The 21982-nt window shown below is 35.6% G+C and overlaps 1 pseudogene; it reads left to right on the forward strand.

The window, feature by feature from the left end:
• Positions 1-9868: 9868 nt before the first annotated feature.
• On the forward strand, positions 9869-11077 carry LOC143382388 (tripartite motif-containing protein 59-like; annotated as a pseudogene).
• The last annotated feature ends 10905 nt before the right edge of the window (positions 11078-21982 follow it).

Consider the following 21982-nt stretch of genomic DNA (forward strand, 5'->3'; position numbering starts at 1 on the left):
TAGCGAATCAGGGATCTAAGAGTATAGGAAGGGCTGGGAAGGGTGAGTTAATCTTTAAAAAACCTGACAAATTGAATTTAGTGTGTAGACTCCTTGTGTGCTAAGTAGGCTGATGAGAAATTGTCTTTCAGCCCAGCAGACCCATTTGTCCAGGACTTTGAATACTGTTATAGGTTACATTTTGTCCTCCAACATGTATTTTAAAGGCCTCACCCACAGTAACTCAGAATTAGACCTTATTAGAGATAATACTTTTATAGGAGTAATTCAGTTAGAATGAGGTTACTCTGGTAGGCCCTAATCCAGTGTGACTGTTGTCCTTATCAAAAAAGGAGAGAAGGGCTGGGAATGTGGCTCAGTGGTCAAGTGCCCCTGAATTCAATCCCCAGTACCAAAAACAAAAACAAGAACAAATAAAAAAGGGAGAGATTTGGACAGAGACATGCATGCAGGACAAACCCCACATTAAGAGACATGAAGTGAACTCAGCTATCTATAAGCCAAGGAGAGAGGCCTGGAACAGATTTTTCCTTGTATTCTTTAGAAGAAACCAACTGGTCAATGTCTTGGATTTTGGAATGCAAGACAATGAACTTCTGCCACAATTTTGTAGTGCTTGATTATAAGAGCTCCAGCTCCCGCAATACAGACACTTAATAAAAAGTACCCTGGAGTGAAGTTAGGGTATCAGTAATGGAGGAAGTGGCATGGCAAAGAATCTAGGCCTCCTTGGGTTGCTAATACCCAGTCATGGTGCCCCTCCAGGAGGGGACTCTCAGGGGTCTTTCCAGTTTAGATGTGCTTTGATGCTAATAGTTCATTAGGAGATAGAGTGGCCAATTTTGACCTCATAGATAATCATGGCTTAGTGTGACCTCTTGCCTCTCATTTCCTTGCTGCAAGAATCACTGGATCTTTGTGTCTTAATTTATCCCACTGACAAAATGGGAGAGCTGGACCAGAATTATTCTTCTAAAATGACTCTGTGGTGAATATTAAGAACATATTCACGGTAAGAAGGTATGGCTCGAGGCTAGATTACTTGCTTGCATATCATGTGAGAGGCCCTAAGTTCCATCCCCAGGGGAAAAAAAAAAAACAGCAACAACAACAACAAAACCATGTTCTAGTTTGTATGGATAGAATTTGGGTTGGATCATTCTTCTCCTCCTTCACCAATCCTCATCCCCCAACTTCATTCTAACTCAAACCACCATAGGCCCAGAGCATAGCGAATTAATGATTCCATGCTAGGAAGAAGGAACTGTTCCACTAGGCAGCAACTCTCTTCTCCCAGAGTCATAAAAACATCACACATTTATGACTTGCATGAAATAAAAACTGTGAGCTTTGGTTGTTTCTGTGAAAAATCTGTCATCTCTCTGTGAAAACTGTTTTTTATCATTGAGAGGGTTACTGTAATAATCGTAGACTTTTAAATGCCATTTTATACTTATTCTTTCCCCTAAGAAACAATGGGATTTTTGCATCTTTCTTTATGAGCCATTATGACTCAATTGCAAAAACATTAAAGTGTTGAAGGGCAAAAAACAAAGCTAACCCTGGGGAAATTTCTTAAACAAGTAAAATCTGTGCTGGTGTTCCCTCCTTTCCTAATCATGCCCAGCACCCCCTCCTTTCTTTTTCTCCCTGAACCTCAGCCTGGGCCTGACTTCTCATTGGGTAATAGATGAGACTTATCCATCATGATGAACTAAGAAAACGATTTTCTCTACTCCTCACAAAAATCCATGATGAAAAATCCATCTCCTTTTCATAAGTAAGGAAATTGAGACTCTGACTTATAAAGTAACTTTCCTAAGACCATATAATTAGTAAATGCCAGAACTAGGATTGGAATTGGTCTGCTTTGTCATTCAGCCTTTGTTTTATCCATTTTATTTTTCTCTCCTCTTTTTCTCTATCTTTCTTGGGAATGTTTCTTTGGTTCCCTAATTAGCATACTTGTGGAATTGTAGACATTAATACTGATTTCCAAATAGTCATTAGTTCTTGCTGTCTAATTGAGCCTGGCCATGCTCTTCAGCCAATTTCATGGTGACCACTTTCATGTAAAAGTTTATGGAACTGAAACCTCTTCTTTCTGCCATAATGTGAGGCATACATCTTCCAATATGTGCATTTTCAAAGCAATTATGCATTAGTTGGAAGGCGCAAATGTTGATTTTTTAAAATTTCTATTGGTTTTAATGGGACAATTATTTTGCAAAAATTTTGATGACAAGTATCTTTCTCTATAGGAAGCAAATATAAGCCAAAGGCAGAAAAGGAATTTACCAAGTGAAAGATAACAAAAATCCTGGTGAGTTGAGGCTCCTCATTGACCTTTCATAGGATGAAAGAGAGAAGAGGAAGCACATGGACCCCAAACACAAAACAATCACTGGAGCCTCTTTATGGCCATATGACTTAACAATCTAGGGGAGGAATTGAAACAGAAATGGAATTACCGGAGAAGCCACAATAATAAACTTCTTTTTTACCCCTACCCCAGAAAAATGGTGTTTAATGAATGACAGCTGATGAAACAAGGCTAAAAACAAGAAGAGAAAATCATGTTTGACATTTGTAGAAGGAGTTGCTAGGCATGCTCTAGCATTGTTTAATTTATTTTCAACAGAATACTACTATTATTTTCCCCCATAGATAGTCTCCTCTCCCAACATTGCCCATTACCTTAAAATCTGTTAATTGTTTTGGAAAAAAGCAGTCATCTTGTGGGCCTATCAAGAAGTTCTATAGGAAAGGCAACCCACATGAGCTGAGAGCTTCAACATTCACAGATCCACAAGCCTGGTCCTTTGCTTATAGCCAGCCTTTTCACTGTCTGATTTATTTTGGTAGCATGGCGGATTTTTCAGAGGATTCTCTATTTTAAGAAATCCAAGACCACTGGTCCTCATTAGGCATGTGGGGAAAGAGTTTCCCTTAACTTGACACCACCCCTAGGGAAAGCTCTAGAATCTGAGAAATGGCAGTGAATCTGTAGATTATATTCACAGAAGTGAGACATCCCCGGATGATCTCAGAGTGTCTGCCTGCCCTCAGGTCTTCTCAGCCTGGCACAAGCGGCAATCAAGAAGATTCCCTTCTGCCTGGTTCTCTCTCACTTGTAGCCTGTCCTTTGTATGCATTGATCATTTTCTCCAAACCTAATTGTTTGGCTGTTGGGTCTCTCATTGCCAGTCCTTACTATGACTCCTTACCATTTCAAATGTATCTGATCCAAACCAAGTTCTTCACCTTCTCCACATACCTGGCCACTCTTTTAATCTCTCCTGTGTCTGTTTCAAAAGTAATCTTTGACTCCTCCCTCAAATTCCTCTTTACTTCTCTCTTTTTAATATCAGCTCAATTCAGAAAACAACAGCAAGAAGAACAACATTGAAACCCCAGGTGATTGCTTTTCCTTGAGAGTGAGTATGTGTGGTCTCAGTTTTCTTCTGCTATTGCTGCTCTGCCAGCTTTTCCCCTCCAGAGACTCATGTCCTAACTGGCACCACTGCCTGTCTTTTCTTCCTCTGATTCTTTCTGCAATCACATAGTTGTGCTCTTTTCAAGACAATATTTTCCTTCAGTTTCTCAACTGTTCAGGAGCCTGAAGTAGGATCCAGCATCTGCAGAATCAGCCCTAAATTCTTTGCTAATTTGGAAAGTGTAACAAATTTTAAAATTCACCAAATCTCATTTCCCTTCAACACATTTCTAGTTCAGACAAGACAATCCTCATTAACCTCGCCAACAGTGATTTTTTTTTAACTTTCCTATCTCTCTTCCTTAGATTTTAAAAATATTTTAGTTTATCTGGATCCTTTCCATTAAAATCCAATCTCAGCTCATGTCTTTTTTTCTGTCTGATCACCTCAGCCCACAACCTTGACTGATTTTTTTTTATGAATTTGAATTTCTATTGGCCTCTTTTTTCAGCTAGAAAGATGAAGAAAAAGAAGATGAAATGGAGGAGGAAGGGGAGGAGGAGGAGAATATGGAGCAGGAAGAGAATATGGAGCAGCAGGAGGAGGAGGATAAGAGCAAGAGCTAGAGGGAGAGAGATTTGAAAATGCCACATTGCTGGATAGGAAATGGGAGGAAGGGGCCTTGAACCAAGACATGCAGGTGGTATCTAAAAGCTAAACAGTCAAGGAAATGGTTTCTCTTCTAGAGCCTCCTGATACCTCCAGTGTGTATATTGGTTTAAGTCCCTAAATTTGTCACAGCAGCAATGGGGATCTAAAACAGCAGGGTAAGAAACAGTTACATGCCTTTAACCAAAAAAAAAAAAAAAAAAAGCTGATTATGTAAGATATTTTGTGCCTGTGTATTTCTGGGTAGAAAGCAAAAGTCAGTAAGATAATGGATTAGAGGAAATAATTTGGTGCCCCCTACTTGATTGGCTTATTGCATATGTCCATTTTCCATGCATCATCAACCTCTCTCTTTGCAGATACACCAAGCTAATGCAGGTTACATGCACATTTCATGCTGGGCCTGAAAGTGGAACTGTGGGTAGGGCCAGTGCATATTCTGAAGGGTCAGTGAAAAACTTTGTTTGCCTAAAGCTTTTTTTAAAGCTATTTTCAAGGTCCAATAATACCACATCAGTTCACAATAATTAATTAAGAATGAAAACTTTCTTACCCTATGAAGAATTCTTCTCAGAAATTTCAACATAGTTTTCTCCTTCTTGGGGTTCAAGTTCAATATTTTCAAGGCTGTTTGTGAAATTCATTGGACATAAATATACTTCACACCAGAAACAAAAATTTTTCTTTACATCATTCACTCATTTCTACTATCAGTCTATCTCATTGCTAATGAGATTCTAGGAGAGTTCATTTCCTGATTACTTGTTTTTTTTTTTTTTCTTCCAAGAGGTTGAAATGAAATCAACTCAGATCTATATAATAAACTGTCAGTAATGTTGAAATTTTTGGTCTTCATCATCTAATTTTTTTTCTCTAGAAATAAAGTCTTAAATTCAGAAATTGCTGTAATTTTTTAACTTATATTTAGCTATACTTGCATTTAGCTATACTACACTAAGTCTGAAATATTATTCTTATTCTTTTTAGTCACTAATAATTATTGAGCACTTACTGTATGCTAGACACAGTACAATGTAGTTTACATTCATAACATGTGTGATTCCCACAATAGCTCTGTAACTTAGTATGGGGGGTTAATTTTATTGATGGCTTCAATTTTTCACATGTCCCTGAATCCTTATAATAATTTCTTTTGATACAAACTTAGGGCTTAACCCTCTGATCTGTGAAACACTAGAAATTTGATGCAATCAAAGACTTGAAAAAGTGCATGTACACTTCCCTTCTGTTTTTTGAACCTCTGTCACTACCAGTAGACAGACCTAGACTAACTTTATGTTGATACATTTGACATGTACGGAGAAGAGCTAAGACTTTCTAAGGAAGCTCCAGTTTTCCTTCTGGGAGACTGCAGAGACCTGAGTAATCCCCCCAGCACAGATTAGGAGCTATAATGAGTAGTTAATTGCTTGAAAGGCTAAGTTTTGAGGTTGTTGAATATTAAGTAATAGTTAACTGGTACAAGAAGCTAATAACATTGTTCTTATTTTATATATGAATGAACTGAACTTTAGAAGGATTGAATATCTTTCTTCCTATTTTGCTTCCAAAGGGTTTGCCTCTGAAATGCATGAACTTAACAAATATACAATCACAATATAACTTGACAAACTAAGAAGCAAACTGTTCAGCCTAGAAAAAGATATTATAGTTATATATAGATATAGATATATAGATATAAAGATATTTATACACACATTTATCATATAATGTAGATGTATCTATACATATGCATAAACATATAAAACATGCATGTATATGTATGTGTGTGTAAGGTGGTATTTCCATTCTTCACGGACAGAAACAAGCATTATAAAATATATAGATGTGATATCACGGGACTTTAGGTGATAATCATTGATTGGTTAGTTTTACCTTGATGACAGTAGACATTTTTGGTGGCATAATTTTCCTGTTGTATGGGGCTATTCTTTATGCTACAGGATGCTTCTGGACTTATTCCTTATAATGTTGCTGATGTTCTCTCATCAAAATGAGCACTAAATGCCCCTACAGTACTTTTTATAATTAATTTTTGTCCCTATAAATTATCCTAAATTTCTAAACCTTTCTGGATAAGGAATAGCTGTGGGTGGGGTGGGGAGAGAGATCACTTCCAGTTGAGAAGTACTGTTGGAATTTTTAAAGTACTAAATTCAATACAAAATACATGTGATTTTTTTTTCGTGAGCATAAATATGCTAATCTGAAAAAAATTAACTTAATTTTTAAGGATTAATAAGTTATTTTAAACAAGAATACCAGGTAAAACTATAGTTCTTTTTCCATTAGCCCTGATATTCTTCCTTTGTCCTCTGACTCCATTGCAAAACTCTCCATTTCCTTAGTCGTAGCTACTATCCTGACTTTTGTGGTAATCACTTTTTTAATTCCTCTTATAACTTCACAATGTAAATGTGTGTCCATACTCACTACATTTTTTATTATCATACTTTAAAAATATGCTACATCAGCCTTTTAAAATCTTTGATTATTTTCATCATCCATTTTTTTTTTCAATTGATCTGTCAAAGAATTTTAAATGTTTACTTATTTCAGGTCCAGAGCCTATTTTAAGTTTAGAAAAAAATTATGGTTATATCATTTATATAATCAACCTATGCAGAGTTTATTCAGAGGCTGTCACTACTGTGCATTGATTTAGAAAATATTGTCATTTTGGCCTAGTTTGTGTCTTGGGATGATGATCCTTGGCTTTCTTCAATTAACTTCAGGGCCAAGAAACACATTATGTTAAACAGTGAGATTAATAATTATTTCTCAAACTACAAGCCTTGATTGGCTTCCAGGGAAGCTATTAACAGTGGTTCTTTTTAGTCCATATTTGTTCAAGAATTACATCATCCTTTTTAACCATTTATATGTCACTTTTAAAATCAGAAATGATACAGTAAGTGGCTTTTGCTTCAGCCCTTTCTCTTTACCCAATTGCTTTTCATAACACTTTCCTTTCAAATTAGAAAAAAAAAAAAGACCAGGAGGTCTTTATGTGGGATCATGATTCGCCTTTTGAGGCTCCTTTTTATTCCCTCTTAATTCTCTACTTTAAATCAGAATGACTTTAGAATATCCACTTACAGTACAATAGTAAGGTAAAAGCTGTTTATCCTTTTGAAGTCGGCAGGTAAGCTGATTGGTTGGATATGTGAGAGCTACTCAAAACTAACAACATTTGTTTTTTGATTATAATAGCAATACATATTCATTCCAGAAAACCTTTGGGAAAAATACAAAAGTACAAAAAAATAGTAAAAACTACAGAATGAATGCCTTATTGACAGAGTTCCTTCACCTTTTTCTTTCAAGAACATGCATTTACTTATTGCTTTCAGGGACAGCACCCTGTGGCCACCTCCCAATGCTGTTCTGTTAGTTCTATGCCAATGTTGCCTTCCCATCTGTATTGTGGGTTTTCCTCTCTTTTGCTATGATTCCAAGGGCCATTATACTCCTCTGTAAAAAGTCCCCACCAGGTGAACTCATCCACCATGTACTTTAGTCTATAGTCCTGCTTTGGACTCTCTCTTATTGCGCAGCCTCTCTCTCTTCCTGAGACCTTTGGACTACATTGAGCATTCTTACTAAGTGAGCAGACTCATGGCCATACCAGTCTGGAGGGTCAACTGGCAAGCAAAATAATACAAAGCTCATTAATGTAAATCTCAGATCAACCCTTTTCCTTCCTCTCACCCAATCCCTCTTCCACCCAGGTTGAAAAATATCTGAATGATTATTAACGGATTTCTTTAACTTTACTCTACCTTTGTTTCATGTACTCTCTTAGATTCCCAGTTTTCTGAGGGAGCACTCAAGTGCTCTTAGGGAATAATCTCAGTGTAGTATGATAAAAATGAAGTTTGCTTTTGGTACTACATGGCACAGTAGAAATTCAATGATTGTTAGTAAATACAATGATTTACATTTTTAAGTTGGAGAATCCATGCATCATCCAAATGAATATGATTAGTAATACAAAAATAGATTTAATAAAATATATGTATTTAATCATTTGAATGATATATTGCCTATCCATCTGTAGTAGGTTGCATTATTCTTGATATCCTTTGACAAGGCTGGGAAACTGCAATGTCCTGTATACTTTTCTTTTTACTCAGAACATACACATGACTATATCTGCTCATTCTCCAATCATCCATGGTGATCAACATATTTGTATAGTGGGTGTAGAATTAATTAAATTTTGATACTGAGATATATATTTTTTTAGCTAAGTATGCACTTTAATTAGCTAGCTCCCAAAGCTTAAGACCTAAAAGAGGTAGATTTTCAATAAATAGGTAGTGAATGAAGAAACCCATAAATTTACACAGCCATACTGCAGAATACCCCAAGGTATATCTGCTTTCAGTTCCCCTAAGAAAAGTTTGGGGCTCAACAGGTTTATTACATTATCAAAAGTTATTGAATTAATTTTAGGTATTGTTACAAGTTCATAATTTTAAGCTGAATGATCACCTAGTAAAGAAAGAATGATAATCCTGAAGACAAATAAAGCATTTGTTAACATTTACTTATTGATACATGCAACAAATACTTATGAGCACTTGCTATATTTCCCCACCACTCTTAATGTTAGGCTAAGAGGATGTAACTATATAAACATGTGAAAGACTGGCATGATTCTGGCTCTTATGGACTTTGTAGGCTAAGGGAGGAGATAAGTACATAGTTCATTTCAAGAGTTTACAGTCTATGTTATGATACATAATTACATAACCTAAGCTAGTGGACTTCAACACTCAGAGAGCATCAGAATCATTTGGAAGATTTTTAAAAATAGATTACTGGCACCATCCTAAGAGGTCAGATTCAGCATTTGGGATGGGGCCCCAAAATTGCATTGGTCCTGCTGGTCCAGGGATCACACTTTGAGAACCATTGCTTAGATCAAAGGAACCATTGGTCAGGCTGAACTAGATTTTGTAACCTCATTATTTTAATTATAACAGGACATGTTATAACAATTAATTATAACAAGACATTATTTTAATTATTACAAGACATTATTTTAATTATAACAAGACATTAGAACAAACATGCAATATTAATTTGTATAGATATATTTCTTTCTGCCTGCCTTTTCAAGAAGAGAGTTTGATCTTTAGCAATGTTTTTGGCCATGTATATGGGGAAGGAGTCTTGTGTTTCATCAGAAATAAGATATTTTGTTTAAGCTAAAGAAGAAAGCCAAGATCTATGAGGGTAAGTGTGTCCCTGTTATGATTATGTCCTAGAGACATAGTGAGGTCTCAAAAAATGGAGCATCACAAGAGAATGGTTCTGGGTATGGAACCTCCCAGTGCTTCCTAAGACTCCCTTATTCAGCACCTGGACATGGAGTCCCAAAGAAACACAATAGTCAGATGAACAGGAACTATGCAAGCAATAGCAATGGACATTTGGAGATTCTAAGTGATGACCAAGGGATAAACATGCCCCCATTCTCAATAAACTGATACTATATAAGATAAGGCCCTAATAACAGCAGGGATTTCTTGCTAGCTAAATAGAGAGGTGAGGACAGGGATTTAAATAGATTTAATTATAATGGGACACCTGGCCCCTCTCATCTGGTGGCTGCTGAGGAGTTCTGTGTCCTCAAGATGGACTTTCCCAGCTCTTTGTGAATAACAAAGAATCTGGAAAAGTTGGAGAAGATAAAGCATATATAGTATCTGAATCAGGAGATCAATAAAGAAATGCAAAATTCTGAGGATGAGTTAATGTGACCCATTTGTTACAGTATATTTGAAGATTCTCATGTACTACCATGTTCTCATACATTTTGTAGAAATTGTTTGGAAAATGTTCTTCAGGCATCTGGTAACTTTTATATAGAGAGACCTTTACGAATTCCACTCAAGTACCCTAATTGCAGAAGTGTTATTGAAATTGCTCCAACTGATATTGAATCATTACCTGTTAATTTTGCATTAAGGGCTATTATTGAAAAGTACCAGCAAGAAGACTATCCAGATATTGTCACCTACCCTGAACATTATTGGCAGCCATTAAATGTTTATTGTCTACTAGATAAAAAATTAGTGTGTAGTCATTGCCTCACTATAGGTCAACATCATGGTTATTCTATAGATGACCTTCAAAGTGCTGATCTGAAAGAAAAGGACACACCTCAAAAACTGCTTAAATAGTTAACTGATCCACACTGGACAGATCTTTCTCACCTTATTGAAAAGCTAGAACAAAAATCTTATTCTGAGAAAATGGTCCAAGGTGATAAGGAAGTTGTTCTCCAGTATTTTAAGGAGCTTATGGATACATTGGAACAGAAAAAAAAAAAACAAAACAGTTTTCCCAACAGCTCTCTGTGATGTTGGCAATCTGATTAATCAAGAATATATTTCACAAATTGAAAGAATGAAAGAAATGAGAGAGCAGCAGCTTGAATTAATGACAGTGTCAACATTGTTATGTGTCTCCACTAAAATTTCTTGAAAAAATTGATGATGCCCGCCAATGTGTGCAGATCTTGAAACGAAGACCATTTCCTGAAGTCCAGCCTGTTGAAATTTATCCTCGAGTAAGCAAAATATTAAAAGAAGAATGAAGCAGAACAGAAATTGGACAAATTAAGAAAACTCTCATTCCTGAAATGAAAATTTCTTCAAAAAGAATGCTATGTTTCTGGTCTGATAAGGATAAAAAAGAAGTTGAATTTTTAAAAATTTTAAACATTGTTATAGTTACATTAATTTAAGTTGTATTAATATTAACACTCTTTTTCATCCAGCACATAATAACCTTCTTAAATGAAATCATTTCAATGTGTTTTTCTGAAGTCTCTCCATCTATTTACCAAAGTTTATCTAACAATCTTAATGATTTAAAGAATATGCTATGTCATCCCTTATATTTATTAATTCATGTGGAAAATGGTTTCTTATTGAAAACTCAAAATCAGTTTAGCTATTGTGAATTGCTATAAACATTGATGTGGCTGTTATATGCCCTTCGATAGATGAATGAATAAAAAAAATGTGGCATATATATATAATGGAGTATTACTCAGCAATAAAAGAGAATAAAATCATGGCATTTTCAGGTAAATGGATGGAGTTAGGGAAGATAATGATAAGTGAAGTTAGCCAATTCCCAAAAAACCAAATGCTGAATATTTTCTTTGATATAAGGAGGCTAATTCATAGTGGGATAGGGAGAGGAAGCATGGGAGGAATAGATAGGGCAGAGGGGCTGGAGGGGAAGAGAGGGGGCATAGGGTAATTTATGATGGTGGAATGTGATGATGATTATTATACAAAGTACATGTATGAAGACATGAATTGGTGTGAATATACTGTATATACAACCAGAGATATGAAAAATTGTGCTCTATATATGTAATAAGAATTGTAATGCATTTTGCTGTCATACATAAATAAAAAAAGAAAACTCAAATCAGAATTGTAAATGGACTTATTGTATATAGCAGAGGCTAACCACTGCTAAATGAGAGAAATAGAGGTAGCATAAATAGCAAATCAAATTTGAGTTTCAACAAATATAAATATATAGAAATGTTTAAACTTATGCTTTTGTTGAATAGAGATATCAGAGATAATATTCAAGTCATAATTAGAAAATTACAATAAAATGTAGTAAGTGATTTGGAAATTAATTTTTATTGGCTTGAAAGAGGTTGACTTAAAGCTGCTGAGAGAATTTACACATTCTTATACCAATATTGTCTTTTACTTCAATGGTTGACTTTGCATTTTTCTCTATATATAGCTTTTAGATTAAAATATGGCAAAATCCTCAAAAAAATCCTCAAAAGCTTCAAGCTTTTGAATGGATGAAATGGTAAAAGATTAAAAGGTCAAGCAGCAAAATCTTTGATAAAGGACTGCTTTAAGATCTTTTTGGTCAAACATGACTAGATAAAAAGCTCTTAAATGTTTAACATCATTCATTTCAAATAAAGCTATTGCTTTTGGATAATCACTATTAGGGAACAATGAAAATTGTTAATACTTGTTTTTATAATAAGTTTATATATTAAGATTGTCATTTGGGAGCTGAGAGTGGTGGTATAAGCCTGTAGTCCTAATTATTTGGGAGGCTGAGTCAGGAGAATCTCAAGTTCAAGGCCAGCCTGGGCAATATAGCAAGATCCCCTACCCCAGCTCATTTCTCACACACACACACAAAAAAAACCATTTAAGAACTGGGGATCTAGCACAGTAACAGAGCCCTTACCTATGTGATCCCCAGCACCACCAAAAAATATTTTGTAATGTTTTAATTTTTTTAGTCAAATCAGTTCTTTGATAAAACTGTAAAATATGTGACTAGACAGTCATGCTGATGATATACTTCATTCCAACAGATTTTGATAGCATTATGTAAACTATATTCATCTTAAAAAATAAAATTTTGTCAAATGTTAAATATATAGATTTAAAAGTTAAATATGTAGGTTTAATTATAATAAATAAATATTATTTCTCACACATCTCTTTGTAGGCTCAGATTTGTATTCATCTCTCAATTAATAAGGCAATTATAAAAGTATCTTAAGAGAAATTTAAAAATAGTAAGCCACCAATTCATATATATTTTGCATGAGTCTTGGGGGAAAAGACTAATAAAGATTTTCATATTGAACATCCATCAAGGGATATTTATTAGGTTGGGAATGTAGAGCTCTTGCCTTGAATGTGTGCAGCCTTTGTTAAATTGTAATGACTCTATTAGGATGTTTCCAAATCACCCAAATGTATCCATGGTCAACATTGGCTTTAGGATGAGGGACACAGTGTATCTGATAGGCAGTGTAGTGCTATGATTGGTGGAATAGGTTCAGGAATCACCTGTTTAGATTGGAGTGTGTCATGTGATAGTTACATGACCCTGGACAATTGGCTAAATGTTTTGTTTCTAGTTCTGCATTTGAAAAATGAATGTAATGTTATGCCTACTTCTCAGGGTTATTGTGAAGATTAAATGAATTATGGCTTCAAATTTTAAAATACAAGAATTCAACATTAATGACTATAGACTGCAGCCAATTTATACAAATGGGAATTACAAGACTACATTTCAAATAGAAAAGAATGGGGCTTGTAGGGAATACTCTCCTTGGAGTCTTAGTATTCAAAAATTTCTTCAAAAGACCTAGAACCTGTAATTGTTGTTATTAGACCATGATCTGTTTTAAGGTAAGATTAACTGAAATTCTGTGAAATATTCAGTGCATTAATGGTGACAGTTTTAACATTAGAATAGAAACACCGAAGATTTTTAAACATTAGCTAAGGTGATTGTTTTGAGCTTCAGTGCTGTCTTTTTTCATTTTTGTCCTTGATGACTCAGGCTATAAAAATATCATTACCTAAGTTGAAAAAATGTATAAGACCCACCCCTATTCCATGTGTGATCCATAGAATAAGACCCTGGAGAATAACACGGGGGTGGGTACCTCCCTGGCTATTTCATCATATTAAACATCTGTGCATTTCATTTTAGCTTATATTATAGCAGGCTTTCTTAGTTACAGGCATACAGAGTATCTTTTCCCCCCAAACAAGCTCTGTTTCTTGTAACTCACCATCTCCGTTTTGATTCCTTAATTCCACTGGCAATTTGGAGCGGCTTGCTTACTCATGTTGTGTCTGCAGTTTTGGAATCTTAGCCCTTGAGTCATGTAATTTCAGAAATCTTTGCCTTCTGCCTTATGTATTAGCAGCAATCAGGCAGCCCCTTAAGACCTTCCTGGAAACATCCCAAAATACCTCAGCTTTTTATTTTGGTTTTAGCTTGAAGGAATTCCAGTCAAGTTAGCCTTGGGTTCTTAATTTTGACTGACCACCCAGCTGAAGACAGCCTCAGAGATCCCTAGTTAACACTCTGGGCAGCAATCCGTCGATTTCTGAAAATTTACAGTCAATTTTTGCTGTCAAATTTCCAAGTCACAATTTAACTTTTTATTCCAAGGAAAACTTTTTCTGTGATTAATGTTTAGTACTGGTAATTTCTTTCTTTCCTAATTAGCTTATCAATAGAATGCTGGGTTCCAAAGTAGAAAAAAAAATAGTTATAGGGCAAGGATTCATTAAGAAGTATATATTAAACTAGCAGTAATTGAAGGATGGAGTTCCTAAAACATTTATCAATATGTTTATTTGATAAATTCTTATTTACCTACTATATACAGGTTATATTGCTAAGTCACAGGAAAGAGAGGACAACTAAGGTTCATTTTCTTCCATAAAAAGCTTGCAGTCTAAGATGAAAGGCAGAAAAAAAAATGAACAGGTGAGTTCAATAGAGTGTGTTAAGTGTTATATTAGGGGTCAATACCAAATAATGACAGTGTAAAGATAATGGTGTCAGGAACATTATGGGGCTTGGGGTTAGAGGAGGCTTCCTGGAGGAGGTCATATCAAATCTGTGATAACAGGGAGGTAAATAATTTATCCTGAAAGAAAGAAATGGGTTTTGAGCATTTTAGGTGGAGAAAATAGCCTGTACAAAGACCTCAATTATTCTAACCAGGGTGGAACCTGTCTTACTATCTTTACTCACATTCTGTGCTTGCCATGTAGATTGTAAAAAATGGCCACAAATGTCTCCTGTCCTTGCATCCAAGTCCTTACAATGCGACTTTATTGATCCTCCCACAAAGGCTGGACTAGATTTCTTTCTCTTGAATCTGGGTTGACCATGTATGTGACTTGCTTTGGTTACAAGGACCAAAAGTGATAGTAGCAGAGAGCAGACAAGTACTTGCACATTGGAGCCTGATCTGGTGTTTTGGGGGCCTGAGGCAGCCTTCAGGAGGAGATGCCAGCTATGTGAGGAAGCCATCCATGTGAAACCAATAAGCTCCCAAAGTCCCCTAGAGATGCCCACAGTTTATCTCCAGAACCTGTGGATATCCTAGCTTACATGGCTAAAGGGACTTTAAAGTTTCCATTAAATTAAGGATTTTGAGATGAGGATATTATCCCAGATTATTTTGATGAGTTTATTGTAATAGCAAGGGTTCTTTTAAAAGGGAGGCTGGAGGAGGCTGGGATTGTGGCTCTGTGGTAGAGTGCTTGCCTAGCATGTGGGAGGCTCTGGGTTCGATCAACAGCACCACATAAAAATAAATAAATAAAATAACAACAACAACAACAACAAAAAAGAGGCTGGCAGGTCAGAGTCACAGAAGATGTGATAGTGGAAGCAAGGGAAGTCAGAGAAGGGATTGAAGATGCTATACTGCTGGCTCTGAAGAGGGAGGGAGGGGTCATGAGACAAGGAATGCTCTGCCACTACCTTTGGAAGCTCCAAAAGCCAAGAAAGCAGCTTCTCCTCTAGAGCCTTCAGAAGGGACACCGTCCTGTGACACCTTGACTTTAGTGCACTCAGACTTCCGATCTCCAGAACTGTAAGATAATAAGTTTGTGCCTTTTTAAGGCACTAAGTTGGTGGTAACATGTTATAGCAGCAATATGAAACTAGGACACAATGCTAGATCATCTAGCTGCCAGCCAACCCACCATTTGACCACTTCCATACATATGTCAGAAGCCAACAGAGATCAGTCAATCTGGCACAGGCCACAAGACCACCCAGACCATCCACAGGAAACATGAACTGTAATAATAAACACCTTTTCTTTGTTTTAAGTCATTACAATCTGGGGTGATTTCTTACACAAGGAACAGCTAAGCGATACACTGATCTGGAAGTTCAAAAGCAAAATTAAAGCAAAGTAGTATTCATATTTAATTACTTAATAATAATTATTTTTGAATACTCCTATAGCAATTTTATGTAAAGTTCTCATTTGGAATTATAAATGGGAGTTAGATATCTATCGCTTTATCTAATGCAACCTGATTAACACTGCCTTTAGAGTAATGAGCGAGGCCCTGCAGTAGAAGTTTGGACTGGTTCTGCTTCCAGGGAGCCTACAGTTCATATCCTGGAAGTCTGATCTTGAGCATGTCAATCAAGTCTCCAAAGTTCAGAGACAATATCTTCAAAAAAGAGATAAAAGACATACTTAGTTTAGAGGATTTTTTTTTAAGGCTAAGATGAGAAAATGCTTGTAAAGCACTCAGCTTTCATAACATTCAATAAGTGTTCAACAAACATCAACCAACTTGAAAGAAGAAGGAAAGTCAGATGGCCATACAAAAAGTAAGAAAGAAAATAACGTAAGAAGTAGTAATCACTACTTTTATTGTTTATGTTGTTCCAGAAAATGTATATTTATGTTATTAATAGTGGCAATAACCCTACATGGTAGGGATTGTTATTTCCATTGTGCAGATGCAGACACTGAGATTTTGAAGATTAAGTGCATTTTGACATTACATAAGCAGCCAGTAACACCACGCTCCCTCTGATTCTGAAGTCCTTTATCTTTCTGTACCAGGTGGCCCATGGGTGTTTGTGACTAAACTAGCTGCAGCCAGGCAAACCTGATTCCATCAGCAACTCTAGAATCATGTTCAAAATCCTAACGTGGACTATGCATCTTTTTAATACCACCTTTCCTATTTCACATCACTTCCCTTGGCTTTGGTTACACTGCACTGACATCCACTAAGGTGGGGACACATCATGCTCTGCCACTTCTGGTCTCCTCACAATGGCTGGTCTCTCCCTTGGAAGCACTTAATCTCTTCTTAGATAGAATAACTCTCACTCATTCTCCCCTGTTTTGGAATTGTTTTCTCTTTCCTGATATTTAGATTGCTTTTGTTTCATTTTGAACACTTTCTTCTTTCCTTTATTATTCTTCATCTTTGAAATTCCCTCTCTTTCCCTTCAGCAGAAACTTCTGGTGCCTGTTTGATTTGAGAGTTCCTCTTTCCTGAAAATGGTTCCTAGTCCACAGGAATGATCTCTTAGAACAAACTATGTATCTATTTCTAAACTTTATTACCTTCTCCTACCCTTCTACCCTGCCCATGGATCCAGAGTTGGCCATTCAGCTTCGTTTTGCTCTAAATTTTGAATTTTGAATAAAGAGGTATGGAGACTGAAAAGGGTTGGGCTGAATCATGTTAACAGCAGTTCTCTAAAACAAGAATTCAGAAACTTCTGTCACTGAGTCTGTACTCTGCCTGGTTCCTACCCTTCTTAACCTTGGTTCTTCACCACTTCTTTGAATTTCTCTTTTTCTTCAGTATCCTTCCAATACAGGCCCCTTTCTTCTTAAACCAAGCAGACTAGTCTCCATCACTGCTAGACTGTGAGCTCTGTGAATGCCATTTGGGAATTCCTTTTTATTACTCACCTGTAGGCACCCTAATGTTTTGGAAGCATGATGAAAAAGGCTGTAATGTTTTGAATAACCAATAAAAAAAAAAGAAAAAGGCAGTCACTAATCTCAAGATTTATCTTTTTTAAATGTAGGTGTTTTTCAGGTTTTAAAAAGAAAACTTCCTAAATGATTATTATTTCCTTGAAATAAGTCAACAGAAGCCTCCACCTCCGAGGCCACCACTCCACTTCTGCTCTCCTCAGCTTGGACTAACTCATCTCTTTGGAATGTCATGAGAAGACATTCTATCCTTTGTTAAGAGACTTGACCGACCACAATTATATTATTGTGCCTATGTCTGTTGAAAAAATCCCAGGGAAAGTTAGAAAGAATCACATGGGATTTTGGCTTGAATCAAATGAAACCAGTTTGGAATGACAATGCAAAGATGACTTGTCTGAACAGTGAACTAAATGTCTCCATTATGAAAAAAGATTGGTTTTTAACTTTAAGTTTCTGCCTTCCTCGAATGTCCTACATAATGTACATCCTATATTTTATTTAAGTGGTGCTCTTGTTAGGGTGAATAAAGACTTTGGTGCTTGCTGTAAAACATAATTTCTGCTATGTGGTATCTAGTTCATTTGAGTTCTACTACTATATATATATCAATTTCCTATATTATATATTAATTTTTTAAATAACGCTTAGTAGCTATGCTTCTTGCTCAGTTTGAGTTCTGTCACTATCAATTCTATAATACCCTCACCAGAATCATTACTTTCTACTGCTATTTCCTGCCTCCATACCGCTCCAGTAAATTCCTAAGCCTGAATTCAAGAACAACCTTCCTTGTTTTAGCATACAGGTTACTGAATATTGCAAAAGTAAGACCCTGTAACCACGAATTAGAACTACTATAAATTTAGAATTTTTGAGTTTAGTTAGGCCCTCTATACTACTTGGCAATCTTCTCATTTAATGCTGACTAACAGCCTCAACTCTTCCTCTTTCTAGATAACTTTGCCTATTTTATCTTGACAGATAAAATAGAGGTCACCAGATGCAATCATGTCCCTATTCTAAATCATGAAAGCATCCTGTAGCAGCACCCATCCTTCTTTTTTGTATAAGAGAAAGTGAGTCTTATCAGTCACATGCTTTCCATCTTCAGACTAACCTCTCCCCTGAGTTCATGTTGATACTTCTTGTTACTTATTAAACATCCTTTCATAAGATATCCAGTGAGCATCACAAACCTGTCATATTTGGAAAAAAAAACACTCATGATCTTCTTTACCAAAATCTCATCTCCTTCCCTTTGCCAATTAATGGCAACTCCATTCTTCCAGTTATTTTAGATCCTAAACTTTAGAGTCACCCTTACCAGTCAAGTCTGTCATTTCTTTTGGGGATTATTTGAATTTGCCTTTGAATGTACTCTCTTTCAACATAATATCTAGAAGTCATTCTATGAAAAATGTGAAGTTGGATTATGCCCCAAACTTTCCATTGTCTTCTCATTTCATGCCACATGAAAGCTAAAGCCTTTGTAGTGGCGTATAAAGCTCTATAATTGTGGGCTTGCCATTGACCCTTTGACCTCATGGCCCACTATTCTCACTCATCTGTCTCCTTGTTGTCATTTGAGTATGGTAGCCTTGTTTGGCCTTGGCCTCTTACATCTATTGTTCTTGCTTCTGGAACAGTCTTCTTGTGATATTTGCCTGGCTATTTTTCTATTTATTTTAGGTTCAAATGTTTTCTTTTCATTGATTATTTCAGATCACTTTATTTAAAATTGCCTGAATCCAGTGACTTCTAGATCTCCCTTTCATGTTGTATTTCTCTCCATAGTGTTTACTGCCATCTAATACCCTGTTTATTTCTTTTATTCATTTTCTGCCTCTTCCAACTAGAATGTGTAAACTCCAAGAAAGGACTTTTTGTTTGTATTATTTCCTACTTTATATCCCAATGCTGATAGCATTGCTGGGATCAGTAGAGCTTTAGGAAATAATTTTTTAAAATGGATGAATGTTCTTAGCAAGAACAAATTCTTGTTAAGAACTTTTTTATATACATTGAATTCAACCTAACTTCATTGTCCTCTTTAGAATGATTTATTTTATTACCATTTTTATCTGGCATTTTCTCTACCATTTGAGTCAGTGTTTTTAGTCTCTAAATGTAGTTAAATATTATTAATTTTTTAAAAATTCCCCTGTGGTTTTTAGTTCAGACTGAGATTTCATAAAAATTATGATAAACACAAAAAGAAATGAACACATATAAAAGATGGGAGGATGGAGGTAAAAACTGAGATTAAAAAAAAAGTCTGGGAAAAAAGTCTGGGGAAAGAAAGTCTGGAAATTGGAAAGAGGATGGAAACATGATGAAGGATGAAACAGAGCAGAAGCAGCTGTAACCCAGGACCTGTGGAGGAGGGAGGTCTGTGGAGCGTGTTTGAGGTCATGTGTGTGTCCGTTGCATGTCTGCCTTGCTCACGCTTGTGTATGTGGTGGGTGCATCATGCACCCTGATCTTCTGGGTCATGCTTAGCGAACACTTGGTTCCCTGGTTGACAAGGGAAAAGGATAGAAATGAGAAATAAAGCCATAAGCTATGTTTATGGAGAGCTGCATCTATTGGTTACCCATGTCCTTTCCCATCATTATACACAGAAATGTTCACTGCAGAGGTAGAGTATGTCAAGAACAGGATGATTTCATTACAGAACCAACATTACAACTAGGTGTCACTCAAAAAAGAAAAAAAGATATTCTAGTGTAAAAGTCAAATGTATTTGTTCACACTTTACTAATAACTTAAAATCACACTGCATTTCAGCCTATTTCATATTGAGTTATTCCTGGATTTTATAGTTGACTTTTTTTCTGCTTGAGAAAAGAAACATATACTGTATATACATTAACATATTTAATTTTATGACAAATCTGATAGTTGGTTAGAAAAATGAAAAAAACCAGAAACAATGAAAGTGCTCACCAATATATAAAAATATTGGGTAAGGAAATTACAATGTAATGTTACTATGGAATGACACACAACCTTTAAAAGGAAAAGAAGTAGATGTGTATGCTTTAAGGCAGAAAAATGTTAAGAGGCATACTTTCAATTGAAAAAAAGAAAGACTCAGCAGTTTATAAAGTTGATTCCTTTACTTTGAGTGTGTTTTTATGTGTTCATGTGTGTTTGTATGTGTACATATGTGTTTAAAGAAAATATATTAATAGATGAATGCATTTTTCTCATGTGCTAATGTCTTTTTTCTTACAATGAATTACAGAAATTGGGAATGGTAATTAGCTCTGGAATAGGTGGGAAGCAGGGTGGTTTTTGCTGTTAATTTTCTATAATATTTGTAATGTCAGGTAGGAAGCAGGTTTTCAGTGTTTGTGTTCATTTTGCAAAATACAGGTATATGTAATGTACATCAAAATATATTATTCATAAAATTTGTATTAAGACATATTTACAAATATAAATACTATATTACAAAGTAAATAGTGGTAATTTTGATGCCTGTGATTAATGGCTTAAGATTATTGGTTTTCATTATAGGATATACAGTAAAGGATAGTACATTTTCAATTTTTAGATCGTGAACTTATATTACTTTTACTTAGATTTAACCAAAATAAAGATGGGATATAGAATCAATGGCAGCAGAGGGAAAGGCAGAGTAGAGCAGTACCTGAGAGCCTCAGCTTGAATCCCACGTCTGCTACTTACAAATTTAATACAACTTGAGTAACAACTAACCAGTCTGTCTGTGCCTTGGTTTATCCAATTGTAAAATGAACAACAGGAGTGCCCTTCCTATGGGATTTTTGTGAGGATGAAGCAACTTAATAGAAATGAAGTGCTTAAACTCACATCTTGCGCATAGCATGCTCTACATCTAATTTATTATATATGTGTACTTAGGCAAGAAGAAAGGACATATGCCCTGAACCAATTCAAACTATATTATTTCCTCCAACTTGATCCATGTCTACTTTCATTAATAATTCCAGGTTTGAACTAATTCCAGGTTTGAGAGTGTTTTCAGGGAGAATAATAAAGGTTGAATCTGAGCAGTTGTTTAGAATCCCTGAAGGAAGAACACCATGAGAGGAAATTGAATTTAGCTGAATGTTTTTAAAAATGCAACTTGTATTCTAATTGTTTTGCCTTAATCAATATCTTCTTTCCCCCCTGCTACTACCATTCTGAAAGGCCTTGACGAAATTTTTTTCCTGTTCTTTTTAATTTTAGGGAACATCCAATCCTGATTCTCTCTAGGAAACTTTTGGTGAAGCCCCAGCCCACTCTGAATTCTCTTGCCTTATATTACGTTTTATCACTTTTGGCCCTATTTATATCATGTGGTCTAAACACTGGGACCACGGGAATTAGTGCTTAATTGTATGATACCATTCTGTAGAATATATTTTACCAATTACACAGGTTTTCAGGATGTTTATGGTTTGGTAGCATTTTTATGAAAAATATTGATTTTTACCTTGACCCCACATTTCCTATAATCTTGCACTTTATTCTTCCTTCTTTTCAAAACCAAACC

Source organism: Callospermophilus lateralis, chromosome 16 (genome assembly GCF_048772815.1).
Source record: "Callospermophilus lateralis isolate mCalLat2 chromosome 16, mCalLat2.hap1, whole genome shotgun sequence".
Taxonomy (NCBI): domain Eukaryota; kingdom Metazoa; phylum Chordata; class Mammalia; order Rodentia; family Sciuridae; genus Callospermophilus; species Callospermophilus lateralis.